The sequence below is a fragment of the Eubalaena glacialis genome, chromosome 5, assembly GCF_028564815.1.
Source record: "Eubalaena glacialis isolate mEubGla1 chromosome 5, mEubGla1.1.hap2.+ XY, whole genome shotgun sequence".
Lineage (NCBI taxonomy): Eukaryota > Metazoa > Chordata > Mammalia > Artiodactyla > Balaenidae > Eubalaena > Eubalaena glacialis.
In genome coordinates, this window is record NC_083720.1 from 90,018,096 (window position 1) to 90,032,778 (window position 14,683).

The window sequence follows — 14,683 nt, forward strand, 5'->3', positions numbered from 1 at the left end:
GCCCCAGACTACTAGACCTCTAGAAATGTCAGGGGCCCCATAAACTTTTGCAGTATTTATCTTCCACCCTCTGGCTTGCTACTTCATGCTAATCAAAACCTGTTGCATTGTGTCTTCAATGTAATGGATTGGCATGATTTCCTGTGGGATTTGAAGATGATCAAGGACCCTCAGGACTATCTTATGACAAATTGCAAGAGAGGTGACACAGTCCTGGGGCAAAACAGTTTAAGTTTGCATTGTCCCTGCCTTTAAAAGCAAACTGCTTCTGATTTTTCTTACTGATTGGAATAGAAAGAAAGCATCTGTCAGATCAATAACTACATACGAAGTGCCATGAGCTATACTGATTTGTTCCAATAAAGCTACCACATCTAGAACTATAGCTACCACTGGCATCACCACCTGATTGATTTTGCAATAATCCACTGTGTCCCCATGACCAATATAGCATTTGCATCAGCCAAACAAGTGAGTTAAGTGGGGATGTGGTAGGTCATCTCCCAAGCCTTCAGTGGTGACACTAATCTCTGTAGTTCCCCCAATAGGTTTTACCATCTTGTTGAGGGATTAAAGAAAGGAATACAGTTCTAGGAGCTTCCTTCCACTTGGCCCTTCCTACCATTATAGCTTTCATTCCACTGGGGTAGGAATCAATGTGGAATGCTGCCAATTGTTAGGCATATCTATTCTGACTATATATTCTGGGACTGGGGAAATAACCACGAGATAGTCATTGGGCCACGGTTAGATGGATGTGGACCAAGATTCCATCTCTCATCTGACTTCTATAAGCTTTAATTGGTAAACTATGAGGATTTTCAGATTCATAACCACTATCTAATAACCTCCAGAAAGTTTGGGTATTTCTCTTCCCTCACTCCACCCTACACAGTAACCACAGTAAGCTGCTTCAAGTCTTTCCGGAGAAGACCTAAGGAAACTTCCATAATATACATATGTGGTCTTTCTCACAGGGACCTCATCTCCCCTCAGCTAAGGGGCTCTAGGTCTGAGAACTAGATAAGAGACTGTGAATTCCACTGTGGTGACTTGAGTTAGGTTCGGTGAACCTAGAATCTTTTTTTTTTTTTTTTAACATCTTTATTGGAGTATAATTGCTTTACAATGGTGTGTTAGTTTCCGCTGTATAACAAAGTGAATCAGCTATACGTATATAGCTATACATATACCCCTATATCCCTTCCCTCTTGCATCTCCCTCCCACCCTCCCTATCCCACCCCTCTAGGTGGTCACAAAGCACAGAGCTGATCTCCCTGTGCCATGCGGCTGCTTCCCAATAGCTATCTATTTTACATTTGGTAGTGTATATATGTCCATGCCACTCTCTCACTTCAACCCAGCTTACCCTTCCCCCTCCCCATGTCCTCAAGTCCATTCTCTACATCTGCGTCTTTATTTCTGTCCTGCCCCTAGTGAACCTAGCATCTTTTTATCTTTTTATGTCAAGCAGCACCTTAACAGGATGTCCATCTACTGTTTTCTAGAGACCATGATCTACTAGTCATCACCACAGATCCCTGTAGGTCAAAGCACCCTAACTACCATTCCATCTGGTGGCTTATTGTATCCTCCTTGTCTCTGAGAGATAAGCATCACCACCTGGCCTCTATTATTTCAGAATTCTATGTTTCCCATTGATATTCCAAAGCAGCAGCCCCCATCATCTTATCTGACCTACAGAGGATAAAACCACAGAGCTCTTCATAATGCCTTAGTCAAGGAAGTGTCTTCTAGGCCGTTCTGGGTGGAGAAGGGTTGGGAGTGAATCTGGAATGGTAAACATAATAGATCCATTATGCCAATGTGTCTCAACTGTCACGCCTGCCATCAGTGTAAAGGCAATAATTTTGAAGTAGTACATAAATAACCATACTTTACTTACATCAAGTGATGATGGTTTTCCATTTACAGATGCAAAAATGAGGTTCCTTTTAAATTAAATTTTATTTTTTAAGTGTTAAAATTTTTCAAATTAAGTAAACAGTACAGATTAAGGTAGGATATGGCAACAATCACGAAGGCAGTAGTACATAAATGACTATGTATATGAATAAAGTTTGGGAAAACACTAACTTAATTCAATCTTCTCATTTATGGGTGAGGAGTCTAATGCCGAGAAAAATAATGTCTTTTTTCAAATTCTACTTGCTGTTAATAGCTGAAAAATGCAGGCCTTCAGATTTCCCATTCAGCGCTCTCACACAGACCCTCCACAGCAGTCAAGCATCCACTTGAGAATCAAATGAAAGCTATGAATCATCTTTCCTAGTATTCATAAAATTCTGCCTACAATTTCAGTGATTACTCAGACAGCCTAAAGTCTAATCATTCAAATACCTACCAGTATATGGTATTGTACGACTTGAGGCAAATATTCAAACTGACCCTGACTCACAGTCTGAATTTTTCAGAACTTGAAAATACTCTCTTCGGGAAAACAAGTCTCCAACTCATGACAGCTTTGAATTCCTAGGTGTGTTCCGCTTCCATCCAAATCTGCAGCTCGCACTGAAAGGTCGGCTCGTATGGGCTGCATGTGACTATCAGTCAAAGGACATCAACACACAGGCTGGGCTGCATTTTGCAAAGAGGGGCACCAAACCCAAAGTTTAGACAGTTCCTTTCTTCCATAAACACTAGAGACTAGGGGGAAAGTAGGAGTACCGGCAACCACACTCTGCAGAAGCCAGACGCTAGAAACAAAACTCCCAGCTTTGAGAAATGATCATTATGAAGCTGTTTGTCAGCATACCTTTTGCTGATGCCTTCAGCTCCCTGCCTGCACTTTCATCTTTCACAGGGCTCAGCACCTTTCTGCCCAGAAACCCTCACATAACCACCAGTTTGATAATGACTTAAAGATAAGCTATGTGAGCACAGCGAAGGAAATGACTGTGGGTTTTCCCGAGTGGATGGGGATTACATTCTAATTTATTCACAACTTAGAAATGTGGAGGTGTTATTTAAAGACATGTTTAGAAAAACTGACATAAAATGGTCAACCTTGGAGTCATGTGTCTAGCACAGGTTGGACATCATTTCAATATGACTGTCTAGGGTTATGCTACTCCATGAAGCAAGGAAGGCTAAGTCCCAGATGATGGAAGCTACAGCATTACTACAGGGCACAACCTTGGGGAAAAAATGGAAGATAGAAAGTCAGAAATCCTGAGACTGTCCCTCTGTCTTGGATCTCTGAGACTTCCTTTTATACCCATCCCATGCCCAAATATGCCAAGTCAGCTACATTCAAGCCAAGTTTATGAAAGGTGTGGGTGTTGAAAACATAGATTTTGTCTCCTTTTTTGCAGTTTTAGAAATGTTAGTGCCAAGCACATACTTTTGTGAAAGATCCCATGCTGGTGCTGAGGGTGGTTACCTATCCCAGTCTCCTGGAAAGCACATTTGTCCAACAAAGACCCAAGTGAACACCATGCACTAAGCACTACTTCAGGCATTGAAAAAAACAGCAGTAAACGGAAAACCAAATCTGTGATACAATGTTAAATAATGATAAGCCCTGTGTAGAAACCAAAACAGAATGAGGGAAGAAAGAGGAAGAAGATACTACAGGGTGGTTAGGGAGAGGTCACTGAGGAGGTGACATTTGAATGTGATTTCCAAACTGAAAGCTCCTTAGAGAACCTTTAAGGTACATTAAAATTTTAAAAAATAAAACACTGAAAGCCAAAAAAGTTAAATAACTTGCTCAAAATTACACAGAGAAGAACGTGGGACCCACAACTGGAAGCCAGTCTGACCAAGGTATTCCCAGTCTGTTTTCTGTGCTCCCTTCTACCACTTCTAAAGCCCCTTCTGAGGCTTGGTGTTACACAGGCGGAAGGAAACCTGTGAATTAACCCTGACTCCATGCCTGGATTTCATTAGACAGCAGTACAGCACAGTAGTTTAAATACCAATTCTGCCCTTCCTGGTTTGTGACCCCATTCCTTCATCATTCTGTGCCATGGCTTCCTTATGTGAAAGCAAAACATGCAAGGTTAAGAAAGGTAAAAAAACTCAACATGTTTGTTAAGAACTTACAATAGTGACTTGCATATTAAGAGCTCCATAAATGCTAGCAATTACTGTGCTTTTTAGAACTATTGATGTATATAATATCGCCTATCCTTACAATTGCAATGAATTAATTATTTGTGTAATGTTTGTTTAAAATCTGGCCCCCCTGCTATAGCCCATAAGCTCTGTGACAGCAGGGATATTTGTCTAGTTTACCTCAGTGTCTCCAGATGCTAGAATGGTACCTGACTCAGAATATGTGCCGGATAAACATTTACTGAATGACTTAATGAATTAAAAATGCATAATTGCCATAGATTTTGGAAAAGAAAGCAAAGCTGGTGAGAATTTTGCCAGTAAAAACTGCCGTTGCACATTTAGATTTAATGAGTCTCTAATTTAGACTCACTATTTGTTACCACAAGAGAGGGCTTTAAGTAGGCAATAGCCTAACTCATTTTGTATAAACAACTACATGTACATGGTCCCCTACTTTATACTGCCCATAATTACTTATCATAAGAGCCAAGTTCAGTTAAGCTTCTGCGATTGTACTTAATTCATTCAGCCAACACATTTTGAGCACCTACTAGACCCTGGTACTGTGCTGGCCACTACAGACACAATGATACCAAGATGAGTAGGTAACTCAGATGCTGCAGTAAATGCTGCTGCTTAGATAAGGACTCAAAGAACAGAAAACTTGACTTTGCTGGGAGAGAAGGGTGGAGTTTCGCAGAAGAGGGTATTTTGGGGTTGGCTCTGAAAAGATACAGAGTTTTTTAAGTGGAAGAAGTAAAGAGGGAATTCTAGGCTCAGAAAACCACAAGTGCAGATGGACAAATATTTAGAAAGCTCTAGAGAGTCTAGGGAGGGGAAATAATATGGCAAGAGTGTCATGATGTCAGGAAATATTGTTTAGTGTTAGGTTACAAAAAACAAGAAGAGGCAGATGGTGACTTGTATGCCCAGCTAAGGAGTGTACATTTTGTTCTGTAGCTCTCAGAGAAGAGTGATACAGGACCAAACTGGTCCGGGTGAAATTAACCTTGATAGTAGTGAAGTGGGTTGGAGGGTGTCTTTGAATGGGGGACGGTTGGAGGCATGAATCCAGTTAGGACTGTCTCTGTCCTCTGAGTCTTTTTTCCTGTCTGTCGTTTCTGTCTCCCCAACCTCTGTGTGTGTGTGTGTGTGTGTGTGTGTATGTGTGTGTGTGTGTGTCTCACTCTCTCTCTCTCTCTGGCTGACTGCCTCTCCCATTATCGTTATTTGATGTACTGAGTCTCAAACCTGGAGTGTGGTATCAACTGCTAAGAACTGCTCAAAATAAAACATCGTGTGGTGAAATGGACATTAAATTGAAAGTCAGTGCCACCAACATTGACCCTAACCAGGAGTGGAACCCTAAAAAAATCAATTAATCTCTCTAGACCATCATCCCCTCCCCAACCTTATATGCACAATGAAGTGGTCAAATTACCAGATTTTATTTAATTCTACAAATATTTACTGAGTGCTTACTATTGTTCAAGGTGCTAGGGATTCAGTAATGGACAAAACAGATAAAATTCCCTGCCTTTATTGCAGAAGAGGAAGACAGACAAAAACTTTGTTAGGAAAATATACGTTAATTGATGATGAGTGAAATCAAGAAAAATAAAGCAGGAGAGGGGATTAGTGAGGATGATAGGGCTACAGTCTTACCTCACTGAGAAGGTAAAATTTGAGTGAAGACCTAAAGGAGGCAAGGGAGTAAGCTGCATAGACTCTGGGTAAAAGCATTCTAAGCAAAAGGCATAGCAAAGATCCTGATGTACAAGCATACCTGGTATGATCAAGACAAAGCAACAAGGCCAGTGTGGCCTGAGCAGAGGAAGGACACAAAGTAGGAGGAGAAGGACATCAGAGAGTTGGGATCAGACACATAGGGCCTTGTGGCTATTTAAAGCCTGTCTTTAACACAGGCTGAGATGAGGACCCATTGGAGGAAGGTCATGATCTGACTCATATATTTAATGTATCACTCTGGCTGCTAATTTGAGAATAAACTGAGAAGGAGCAAGAAGCAGAGGGACCACTAAGGTGGTAAGATTGGACCACAGTGGGTGGAAGAGGTGCAAAATGGTCTGATTCTGGATCTATTCTGTAGGTAGGGCTGACGGGATTTTCCGAGGAATGGGAGAAGAGTCAAAGATTATCCCAAGGTTTTAGGTCTGTGAAACTAGGACAAGGACACCATCCCTTTAGATAATCCTAAAGTCTCTTCTACCTCTGAGATTTGATGATTTGGAGAAACTTTTTCTCTTCCTCCATAGTGGAATCTTCCACTATTTCAGAAACCAGTTCTTAAAAAACTGAACATATACGATATCTCTTTTATATTATTTTCTCTCTTCAGGAAGCTTTTCCAATGCAGGAAAATCTATGAAAATCTATTTCATTGTTTAAAAAAAAAAAATGAAAGAAAAATATCCTTTTGTTTAAGAACCCAATCTTTTCCAGTTGCTTGTCTTTTTTTTTTTTTAACATCTTTATTGGAGTATAATTGCTTTACAATGTTCTTTTAGTTTCTGCTGTATAACAAAGTGAATCAGCTATATGTGTACATATATCCCCATATCCCCTCCTTCATGCGTCTCCCTCCCACCCTCCCTATCCCACCCCTCTAGGTGGTCACAAAGCACCGAGCTGATCTCTCTATGCTATGCAGCTGCTTCCCACTAGCTATCTATTTTACATTTGGTAGTGTATATATGTCCATGCCACTCTCTCACTTCGTCCCAGCTTACCCTTCTCCCTCCCCATGTCCTCAAGTCCATTCTCTATGTCTGCGTCTTTGTTCCTGTCCTGCCCCTAGGTTCTTCAGAACCTTTTTTTTTTTAGATTCCATATATATGTGTTAGCATATGGTATTTGTTTTTCTCTTTCTGACTTACTTCACTCTGTATGACAGACTCTAGGTCCATCCACCTCACTACAAATAACTCAATTTCGTTTCTTTTTATGGCTGAGTAATATTCCAATGTACATATGTGCCACATCTTCTTTATCCATTCATCTGTCGATGGACACTTAGGTCGCTTCCATGTCCTGGCTATTGTAAATAGAGCTGCAGTGAACATTGTGGTACATGACTCTTTTTGAATTATGGTTTTCTCAGGGTATATGCCCAGGAGTGGGATTGCTGGGTCGTATGGTAGTTCTATTTTTAGTTTTTAAAGGAACCTCCATACTGTTCTCCATAGTGGCTGTATCAATTTACATTCCCACCAACAGTGCAAGAGGGTTCCCTTTTCTCCACAACCTCTCTAGCATTTATTCTTTGTAGATTTTTTTTAGGGTGGCCATTCTGACTGGTGTGAGGTGATACCTCCTTGTAGTTTTGATTTGCATTTCTCTAATGATTAGTGATGTTGAGCATCTTTTCATGTGTTTGTTGGCAATATGTATATCTTCTTTGGAGAAATGTCTATTTAGCTCTTCTGCCCATTTTTGGATTGGCTTGTTTGTTTTTTTGATATTGAGCTCTATAAGCTGCTTGTAAATTTTGGAGATTAATCCTTTGTCAGTTGCTTCATTTGCAAATATTTTCGCCCGTTCTGAGGGTCACCTTTTCGTCTTATTTATGGTTTGCTTTGCTGTGCAAAAGCTTTTAAGTTTCATTAGGTCCCATTTGTTTATTTGTGTTTTTATTTCCATTTCTCTAGGAGGTGGGTCAAACAGGATCTTGCTGTGATTTATGTCATAGAGTGTTCTGCCTATGTTTTCCTCTAAGAGTTTTATAGTGTCTGGCCTTACATTTAGGTCTTTAATCCATTTTGAGTTTATTTTTGTGTATGGTGTTAGGGGGTGTTCTAATTTCATTCTTTTACATGTAGCTGTCCAGTTTTCCCAGCACCACTTATTGAACAGGCTGTCTTTTCTCCATTGTATATTCTTGCCTCCTTTATCAAAAATAAGGTGACCATATGTGCGTGGTTTATCTCTGGGCTTTCTATCCTGTTCCATTGATCTATATTTCTGTTTTTGTGCCAGTAACATACTGTCTTGATTACTGTAGCTTTGTAGTATAGTCTGAAGTCAGGGAGCCTGATTCCTCCAGCTCCATTTTTCTTTCTCAAGATTGCTTTGGCTATTCAGGGTATTTTATGTTTCCATACAAATTGTGAAATTTTTTGTTCTAGTTCTGTGAAAAATGCCAGTGGTAGTTTGATAGGGATTGCGTTGAAACTGTAGATTGCTTTGAGTAGTAGAGTCATTTTCACAATGTTGATTCTTCCAATCCAAGAACATGGTATATCTCTCCAACTGTTTGTATTATCTTTAATTTCTTTCATCAGTGTCTTACAGTTTTCTGCATACAGGTCTTTTGTCTCCTTAGGTAGGCTTATTCCTAGGTATTTTATTCTTTTTGTTGCAATGGTAAATGGGAGTGTGCCCTTAATTTCTCTTTCAGATTTTTCATCATTAGTGTATAGGAATGCAAGAGATTTCTGTGCATTAATTTTGTATCCTGCTACTTTACCAAATTCATTGATTAGCTCTAGTAGCTTTCTGGTAGCATCTTTAGGATTCTCTATGTATAGATTTGTGTCATCTGCAAACAGTGACAGTTTTACTTCTTCTTTTCCGATTTAGATTCCTTTTATTTCTTTTTGTTCTCTGATTGCTGTGGCTAAAACTTCCAAAACTATGTTGACTAATAGTGGTGAGAGTGGACAAACTTGTCTTGTTCCTGATCTTAGAGGAAATTGTTTCAGTTTTTCACCATTGAGAATGATGTTGGCTGTGGGTTTTTCACATACAGCCTTTATTATGTTGAGGTAAGTTCCCTCTATGCCTTCTTTCTGGAGGGTTTTTATCATAAATGGGTGTTGAATTTTGTCGAAAGCTTTTTCTGCATCTATTGAGATTATCATATGATTTTCCTCCTTCAGTTTGTTAATATGGTTTATCACATTTATTGATTTGCATATATTGAAGAATCCTTGCATTCCTGGGATAAACCCCACTTGATCATGGTGTATGATCCTTTTAACGTGCTCTTGGATTCTGTTTGCTAGTATTTTGTTGAGGATTTTTGCATCTATGTTCATCAGTGATAATGGCCTGTAGTTTTCTTTCTTTGTGACAGTTTTGTCTGGTTTTGGTATCAGGGTGATGGTGGCCTCGTAGGATGAGTTTGGGAGTGTTCCTCCCTCTGCTGTATTTTGGAAGCGTTTGAGAAGGATAGGTGTTAGCTCTTCTCTAAATGTTTGATAGAATTCGCCTGTGAAGCCATCTGGTCCTGGGCTTTTGTTTGTTGGAAGATATTTAATCACAGTCTCAATTTCAGTGCTTGCGATTGGTCTGTTTATATTTTCTATTTCTTCCTGGTTCAGTCTCAGAAGGTTGTGCGTTTCTAAGAATTTGTCCATTTCTTCCAGGTTGTCCATTTTATTGGCATAGAGTTGCTTGTAGTAATCTCTCATGATCCTTTGTATTTCTGCAGTGTCAGTTGTTACTTCTCCTTTTTCATTTCTAATTCTGTTGATTTGAGTTTTCTCCCTTTTTTACTTGGTGAATCTGGCTAATGGTTTATCAATTTTGTTTATCTTCTCAAAGAACCAGCTTTTAGTTTTATTGATCTTTCCAATCGTTTCCTTCATTTCTTTTTCATTTCTTTCTGCACTGATATTTATGATTGCTTTCCTTCTGTTAACTTTGGGGTTTTTTTGTTCTTCTTTCTCTAATTTCTTTAGGTGTAAGGTTAGGTTGTTTATTTAAGATGTTTCTTGTTTCTTGAGGTAGGATTGTATTGCTATAAACGTCCCTCTTAGAACTGCTTTTGCTGCATCCCATAGGTTTGGGGTTGTCGTGTTTTCATTGTCATTTGTTTCTAGGTATTTTTTGATTTCCTCTTTGATTTCTTCAGTGATCTCTTGGTCATTTTGTAGTGTATTTTTTAGCCTCCATGTGTTTGTATTTTTTACAGATTTTTTCCTGGAATTGATATCTAGTCTCATGGCGTTGTAGTGGGAAAAGATACTTGATACGATTTCAATTTTCTTAAATTTACCAAGGCTTGATTTGTGACCCAAGATATGATCTATCCTGGAGAATGTTCCATGAGCACTTGAGAAGAAAGTGTATTCTGTTGTTTTGGGATGGAATGTCCTATAAATGTTAATGAAGTCCATCTTGTTTAATGTATCATTTAAAGCTTCTGTTTCCTTATTTTTTTTCATTTTGGATGATCTGTCCATTGGTGAAAGTGGGGTGTTACAGTCCCCTACTATGATTGTGTTACTGTCGATTTCTCCTTCTTTGGCTGTTAGCATTTGCCTTATGTATTGAGGTGCTCCTATGTTGGGTGCATAAATATTTCCAATTGTTACATCTTCTTCTTGGATTGATCCCTTGATCATTATGTAGTATCTCTTTGTCTCTTGCAATAGTCTTTATTTTAAAGTCTATTTTGTCTGATATGAGAATTGCTACTCCAGCTTTCTTTTGATTTCCATTTGCATGGAATATCTTTTTCCATCCCCTGACTTTCAGTCTGTATGTGTCCCTAGGTCTGAAGTGGGTCTCTTGTAGATGGCACATATACGTGTCTTGTTTTTGTATCCATTCAGCCAGTGTATGTCTTTTGGTTGGAGCATTTAATCCATTTACATTTAAGGTAGTTATTGATGTGTATGTTCCTATTACCATTTTCTTAATTGTTTTGGGTTTGTTATTGTAGGCCTTTTCCTTCTCTTGTGTTTCCTGCACAGAGAAGTTCCTTTAGCATTTGTTGTAAAACTGGTTTGGTGGTGCTGAATTCTCTTAGCTTTTGCTTGTCTGTAAAGGTTTTTTTTTTTCTTTAACATCTTTATTGGAGTATAACTGCTTTACAATGGTGAGTCAGTTTCTGCTTTATAACAAAGTGAATCAGTTATACATATACATATGTTCCCATAACTCTTCCCTCTTGCATCTCCCTCCCTCTCACCCTCCCTATCCCACCCCTCTAGGTGGTCACAAAGCACCGAGCTGATCTCCCTGTGCTATGCGGTTGCTTCCCACTAGCTATCTATTTTACGTTTGGCAATGTATATATGTCCATGCCACTCTCTTACTTTGTCACAGCTTACCTTTTCCCCTCCCCATATCCTCAAGTCCATTCTCTAGTAGGTCTGTGTCTTTATTCCCGTCTTGCCACTAATTTCTCCGTTGAATCTGAATGAGATCACTGTTGGGTACAGTAATCTTGGTTGTAGGTTTTTCCCTTTTATCACTTTAAATATGTCCTGCCACTCCCTTTTGACTTGCAAAGTTTCTGCTGAAAGATCAGCTGTTAACCTTATGGGGATTCCCTTGTATGTTATTTGTTGTTTTTCCCTTGCTGCTTTTAATATTTTTTCTTTGTATTTAATTTTTGATAGTTTGATTAATATGTGTCTTGGCATGTTTCTCCTTGGATTTATCCTGTATGGGACTCTCTGCACTTCCTGGACTTGATTATTTCCTTTCCCATATTAGGGAAGTTTTCAACTATAATCTCTTCAAATATTTTCTCAGTCCCTTTCTTTTTCTCTTCTTCTTCACGGACCCCTATAATTCAAATGTTGGTGCGTTTAATGCTGTCCCAGAAGTCTCTGAGACTGTCCTCAATTCTTTTCATTCTGTTTTATCTGCTCTGTGGTAGTTATTTCCACTGTTTTATCTTCCAGGTCACTTATCTATTCTTCTGCCTCAGTTATTCTGCTATTGATTCCTTCTAGAGAATTTTTAATTTCATTTATTGTGTTGTTCATCAGTTTGTTTGCCCTTTAGTTCTTCTAGGTCCTTGTTAAACATTTCTTGTATTTTCTCCATTCTGTTTCCAAGATTTTGGATCATCTTTACCATCACTACTCTGAATTCTTTTTCAGGTAGACTGCCTATTTCCTCTACATTTGTTAGGTCTGGTGGGTTTTACCTTGCTCCTTCATCTGCTGTGTGTTTCTCTGTCTTCTAATTTTGCTTCACTTACTGTGTTTGGGGTCTCCTTTTCACAGGCTGCAGGTTCATCATTCCCATTGTTTTTGGTGTCTGCCCTCAGTGGGTAAGGTTTGTTCAGTGGGTTGTGTAGGCTTCCTCGTGGAGGGGACTGGTGCCTGTGTTCTGGTGGATGAGGCTGGATCTTGTCTTTCTGGTGGGCAGGACAGTGTCTGGTGGTGTGTTTTGGGGTGTCTGTGACCTTATTATGATTTTAGGCAGCCTCTCTGCTAGTGGGTTGGGTTGTGTTCCTGTCTTGCTGGTTGTTTGGCATGGGGCATCCAGCACTGGAACTTGCTGGTTGTTGAGTGGAGCTGGGTCTTAGTGTTGAGATGGAGATCTCTGGGAGACCTTTTGCCATTTGATATTACATGGAGCCAGGAGGTCTCTGGTGGACCAATGTCCTGAACTCGGCTCTTCCACCTCAGAGACACAGGCCTGACACCCGGTCGGAGCACCAAGACCCTGTCAGCCACACGGCTATTCCTTCCTCCTGTTTTCTGATGACCATTATCTTCAAAGGCTCTCCAGAACTCTGCAAATGTAGAAACTTCAGGAAGGGTAGGAAGGAAACATAGCCAATTTGTTTATTACCTCTGGATGCAGGGTTACTGGTATTGTGATTGTGAAAAGCACACAGTGCTAATGACAGATTCTCTTTCTCCTCTGAAACTCCAGAAGAATAGAGATGCAGTCCTGAGGTCAAAAGACTGCTGGTCGGACAGCAATATTTCCCACCGCCTGCGCAAACCAAGCCAGAGGACAGCAACAGCAGCAACACACTGGGCTTATTCTAGGGCTTTCGGCTCAGCTTCCGGCTAGAGGAACAGCCGCTACTGCCGCCGCCGCAGCCACTCTGGGTCCGCCACTCCAGTTGCTTATCTTTTGAACACTAAATTATGCTGGGTTCCTCCATTTCTTATATAGAAGGCAAATACTAAATTGCTGGTGAGCCCTGAATGATCTTGTCATCAAAGGAAAGCAGAAGAACCAAGATGGACCCCCGGCCAGAAATAGAGGGAAACTGCCTGGGGGCAACGTTGACTTACTAATGCTGATGGCTCCAGTCAGCTGGTCCCCCTTGTGCTGGCGTTTGCCTAGCCCTGTGATGATGGTATTGTGGCAACTGGAAAGTGGAGGCAACAGACATTGGTGCAAACTAATGCTCTGTGTAGCCTCAGCTTACGTTTGTTACTTAATCACCCCAAGTTTCTGTTTCTACCAGTATTAAATATCTACCATTCAGAGTTACGAGGAAAAGGCCACATACCTGAAATACACAACTCTAACCCTACATCTCAGGCTGAACAAATGGGTGGTAGCACCTCGGAATCCAAGTTCACATTGGTCTAGCATCCCGCAGGTGGGTTTATGAGACCCCCTCCCTGTGAACAGATGGGTGAATGTCGGTGGTGGCAGGTGGGAAAGGGAACCCATACAACACAAAAGCCATAAACAGAAGACTGCATCCCATGTATGTGGGCCTACTGAGTAAGAAGTGCTTGAAATATGTGCATCATTTCAGTGTGGATGTGTCAGCGTAGATGCTAGCATTTCTGAAAAAAGTGATTAGATGATGTCTGGTAAGAAATGACGTGATAGACTCAACAAGCTTCAACTTACACAATTATCTAGTCTGCTCTAACTGTTTATTTAAAAATTGATTCATCTTGCCCAGTATGCACTACACTCCAAATACTGAGACAGAGCCTCTTGTTTTCAAGAGAAGCAAGACTTTTTTTTTACTTTTCATGCAATTGGACTTTAAAAAAATCATAATTCATGTTACTATTTGGAATTGAAATTTCACAAACCCATTTCATATAAGTTCACATCCCACTTCATTTTTACAAAGAAGTCCTTTGTAGAAACTTGGTTCTAGTATCCTGACACCTCTGATAAGAACATACATACCATGTATGTCTACCCTATTTAGACGGAAATAGTTAACTGCAGGCAGACGTGGGTTCAGATCTCCATTCTACCACTTACGCTTCGGCAAGTTATTTAACTTCATTAAGACTCCATTTTTTCAACAGTAAAATAAATCATCTAAAGCACTTAGCCCAGTGCCCAGCATGCAGTAAATGAAGTTATTTATTGTTATATATTTTAAGGTGTTATTACTGTAAAAGAATGATAATTAGGCAGGGTTTATTACTGTCACTATTTTATTAATTAAATTTTTTATATCTGTCTCTTCTCAAAAATTATTTTAGACAGTTCACAGCAAGAAACAGTAAAATGGGGGGGAGATAAATTAGGAGTTTGGGATTAATATATACACACTACTATATATAAAATAGGTAAACAACAAGGACCTACTATATAGCACAGGGAACTGAGCATACTCAATGTCTTGTAATAACCTATAATGGAAAAGAATCTGAAAAAGAAAATATATGTGTGTGTGTGTATGTATATATATATATATATATATATATGTATAACTGAATCACTTTGCTGTACACTTGAAACTAACATGACATTGTAAATTATACTTCAATTAAAAAGTGCAAGACAGCAAAGGAAACCATAAACAAGACCAAAAGACAACCCTCAGAATGGGAGAAAATATTTGCAAATGAAGCAACTGACAAAGGATTAATCTCCAAGATTTACAAGCAGCTCATG